Source organism: Alosa pseudoharengus, unplaced genomic scaffold, assembly GCF_046254945.1.
Source record: "Alosa pseudoharengus isolate Yale_2024_CS ecotype anadromous, Long Island Sound unplaced genomic scaffold, YU_APseudo_1.1 YU_APseudo_1.1_scf_14, whole genome shotgun sequence".
Taxonomy (NCBI): Eukaryota; Metazoa; Chordata; class Actinopteri; order Clupeiformes; family Clupeidae; genus Alosa; species Alosa pseudoharengus.
In genome coordinates this window covers 15,373,133-15,377,596 of record NW_027468609.1, presented here as the reverse complement: position 1 = coordinate 15,377,596, position 4,464 = coordinate 15,373,133, and the positions used below count along the sequence as shown (strand labels likewise).

The 4,464-nt window shown below is 37.1% G+C and overlaps 1 long non-coding RNA gene across 1 annotated transcript; it reads right to left on the bottom strand.

Annotated features, from left to right (window-relative positions):
* Positions 1 to 211: 211 nt before the first annotated feature.
* Positions 212 to 3,608, bottom strand: LOC143122422 (uncharacterized). The gene is made up of 3 exons (XR_012986672.1): positions 3,518 to 3,608; positions 797 to 1,041; positions 212 to 401 (listed from the first exon to the last, which is right to left on the bottom strand). It is a non-coding gene; the product is annotated as an uncharacterized LOC143122422 (long non-coding RNA).
* Positions 3,609 to 4,464: the final 856 nt, after the last annotated feature.

Sequence of the window (4,464 nt, the reverse complement as noted above, 5' to 3'; positions counted from 1 at the left end):
AACAAGATATGAAGATAAATAAAATAATAGGGTTAATAAAATGAGTAAGATGGATGAAATAAACAAATGAGTAAAGTGAATGAGATAAAAATAAGATAAAATAAATATAAAATAGTGATAAAACACAATAAAACAAATAGGATTTGATTAAAACAGTTGCAAGATGGGAATTAAAGATTTGTGATTTGTGGTAAATCAATATCTATAATCAACTCGAACAGTGCTGGCTCTGCTGTTGTGCTGGCAATCAGCCAATGTTTGCCAATTGCCAAGTATAAATCCTTTGCTGCCGCACACTGCAAACTGCCTTTATTTCCATTCAGATTGTCCCACTGAAAATGACATTCAGTATAATTCAGGTATTCATTTATATTTTTCTCAAAATTATGGACAGTTTGGAGCTGGAGGGGGGGGGGGAAATAAAGCACATAATATTGTTAAAATACTTTAACATTAAACATAACTCAAAACATTAAAGGTATGGGCCCTGATGCTTAAATGCGAGCAAGTAAAGAGTAAGGTCAGTCAGTGAGCAAAGTGTCTTGCATATGAAATGAAGCTGTGTGGTTTGTGAGTGTTGCGTTGATCCACTATAGTGGTTATGGTTATAGTGGTTGGTTTTGGTATGTGGTTGTGGTGCAGATCACTGGTTGAAAACCCATAAACTTCTGAAGTTCACCTACAAAAAAGAACCAAAGCTGCCATCTTTGCCCATATAAGGAGATCCGGGTGGCATGTTTGTAGGAATGAGTGTTTCAAAGAAAAGGTGAATGTGACAACCAGGAATATAGCTTACCTTCACCGTATTTCCATTCTGAATGAGGATATGATCTTCACTCTTGTGATGCCATACAAACACCAGACAAATTCTTCCCTGGGCTTCACCTTTCCTGAGTTTCCATACTTTCCATTTCGGTTCATCTTTTGCATTTTGTCTTTTAAAAACAACTTTTTTTCTAGAGACAACAGCATACTTGCCTGTCGCTGTTTTAAGAGGGCGTTCACCTATGAAAGTGAAAGATGATTGGGGCTGGAGAGGGGCTGAAGATAGAAAGAAAGACAGAATGGTTGAGCTTCCTCTACAAGCCTTTAAACTTTTGTTTCACTCAATGACCATAAGGCTATCGCTGATGAATGAATGGGTTTTCCCTGGCCGCTTACAAAATGGAGAGCAACAGAAGACGTAAAGCCACGCTAATTACAGGCAGAATTGACAGACTATTTTAAAGATTATTTATTACCCACAATCCTCTCAAACAGGGTTTTTCAAATTAATCATACTGTATGTAGGTCTAGAGAGAGATAGATAGATAGATAGATAGATAGATATGTTATTGATCCCCAAGGGGAAATTCAAGCCAAGGGGAAATTCAAGAAAAACTCTAAAAAGGTCTACAGTGCATTTAAATGAAACCACCTCTCAAATGTGTTTTTCAATGCTAATTGATGCATTTAAAGGACAAATAATGTCATGTTGCCAACAGCCATACGTTTATGTTTTCTGTTTAGTCCCAGTAAAAAAGAATTTGACCCTTAATATTGTATTTTGGGTATAGAACACAGCCTCTACCCAACTAACGTCCCCAGGCGGAAAACCAACCTTGCAACATTGAGACTACCGTCCCGGAAAGAGAAGTGAGAAACAAGAAACTTGTTTTAAATCGTGTTTCTTACCTTGTAACATCCACATAGTTCTACCAAACTTATGCTAACCGTTTGCTGACTTGTAAACAAATCCATGTGCTTTATTGTTACCTTTTCCAGTTTGAAATAGCATAATGCACAATTTCTCCAGCAGAGGGGGAAATCCTGCCAAGTTTCCCTTTAAGATTACTGTAATTTATATGGCAATCACATACAGGAATGCCATGTGGTCCAGGCTATGAAAATTCATATCTTGAGTTGTTCAGTCTTTGGGATTATTTTCCCCAAACAGCCTACATACAGTATCCTCTGGAATTATTGGCACCTTTGGTAAAGTTGACTAAATACAGGTATAAAAAATAATCTGTTGGTGATTTATTTATTGTAAGCTCACAATGAAAACAATGAGGAAAAAATCCACCCTTGTGAGAAAAAGGAAAATCTCATAAAGAAATACATATTTTACACGTTGCTCACAAATATTGGCACCCCTAGAAAAATCTTATACACAAAACAGAAGCATTTTCCTATCTAATTTCAACTTATTTAAGTTAATCAGAGTGTCTTTGAACTTTCAGAAGTAGTTCATGACTTTCTTTTTCACTAAGGTATGAAAATAAAGTGACACAGAGGCTAAATCCTCTAGTCATTTTTCAACATTGGAAAGACAAAAGAATACACTAAATCTAAATAAAAACAAAGCGTGTTGACATTTGTAAGTCAGGGGATGTCTATAAAAACTAGGTACTTTGTTGAAAATGCCATTTACAGTTAAAACAATGATTAACAGGTTGTAATCAACTGGAAATGTGACATACATGCTTGGACAAAGACCCATGGTTATCTTACCCCCACGCACATTATGGAGGATGGTAAGATAGGCAAAAAATTCCATAAGAACCACTGTTTGAAAGTTACAAAAAAAGGTATCATCTTGGGGTCACCAAGTCCCCCAAAAATCTTAAAAAGTGACCTCACTGCTAATAGATTATTTAGAGTGCATGCCAGGTAAAGGCCTGTCCAGTCATTTAAGTACCATCGAAATGGCAGGAGTTACTGACTTTGTCTGGAAGTGTGGTCTATTGTCAGATGAAATGAAAATTGCGCTCTTTAGCTAGAAACACTTTAGATGTGTTTGGCATACATAGAAGAATGACTATACTGAAAAGAACCCCATACCTAATGAGAATTATGGTGGAGGGGCTGTGCTATTGTGGGGCTGTTTTTATTCCCAAAGGCCTTAGGAACCTAATTACGGTGCATGGTATCATGAACAAAAAGAAAAACCTGAACATTTTCAAAGGAAATCTGTCAATCTCTGCCAAGACATTGAAAGTTGGTCATGATTAAATCATTCATCAGGTCAATGAACCAAAGCAAACGTCCAGATCAAAACAAATATGGTTTACTGAACACAAAATCAAGCTTCGGCCATTGCCATCTCAGTCCCCTGATCTAAACTCCATAGAAAAACAGTGGGGTGAGTCAAAGAGGAGAATGCACAAGTGTGGACCTAGTAATCTGGACGATCTGGGGAGATTTGGTAAAGACCAACAGCCTTAAATCCCTTGCTTTGTATTCTCCAACTTATGGGTGTCATAGGAGAATATTACAAGCTGTTTTATTGCCAAAGGGAGGCTTAAGAAGGTATTACAAGCAAGGGTGCCAATAATTGTGAGCGACGTGATTTTGTTAAAAAATATTTATTTCTTTATGAGATTTTCCTTTTTCTCAGAATAAATTTGCTTCCCTTCAAGGTTGGATTTTTCCTATTTTTTCCTATTTTTTATACAGATTATGTATGATACAGGTTTTTAGTCAACTTTAGCAGAGGTGCCATTTTGCAATTTCATAATAGACTGTTAGGTCTTACCATTTTGATGTTGCACAGCCATCTGCTTGGCTCCAACAAAGCTTATCGGGTAAGTAGGCTGAGATCAGACTTGCGGGTCCTCTGAGAAACGGTGAAGCTGTGCTGCTAAACGGATGAGCGAGGTATACCTAGAGTCAGGGGCGTTACACACTGTTGCTTTGCGTCACCGCATGCCAGTGGGTTTTCCGATGAAATATCTACCCATGGCCATGAAAGCACCGTCAGAGAGATGCATCACCAGCATGGCATGCAACACAACTGTGTGTAAGTTGTGACACCCCCAGCCCCGATGCAGTTCACCGGTAGCTTATGCATGCAGAGCAGCAATAACATGGGTGACTTACATTCCTTTCTGATGTGGGGACCTGTCTACACAGAGTTTGCCTGTAGCCAAATAATAAATATGTGGGGACCTGTCTACACAGTTTTCCTGTTGCCAAATAATAAATATGTGGGGACCTGTCTACACAGAGTTTGCCTGTGGCCAGGGATGGGCAGTATTTCTAGTACAAAATACTATTTTGTAATTTGTATTTTATTATTGAGATAAAGAAAATGCCTTCATATTTTGTATCAAAATACTTCAGTGTTGTGTATTTTTGTATTTTAAAAATACTGTAAAATACTTTCTGTGAAACACTGTGATGACTTCTATCTAACTATCTATAAAGCACAAAATCTGTCTCTGTCTGTGGTACCCTTGAATTTATTTTCCTTTGCTGGACTGATTTTTCTAGACTTTAAATTTGTCTGTTCTCTGACCTGTGAAATGTTTCAGTGCTATGGTAACTTGACAAGATACCTCAAACAAGGACATTTCCAATTTTGCACATTTTAAATAAGTAATGATTGATAATGTCATAATAATTGGATTCTAATTGGCTTAACTGATTGGATGGTATTAATGTGACAACCTGATTTTTTATTTTTTATTTACATTGATAGAG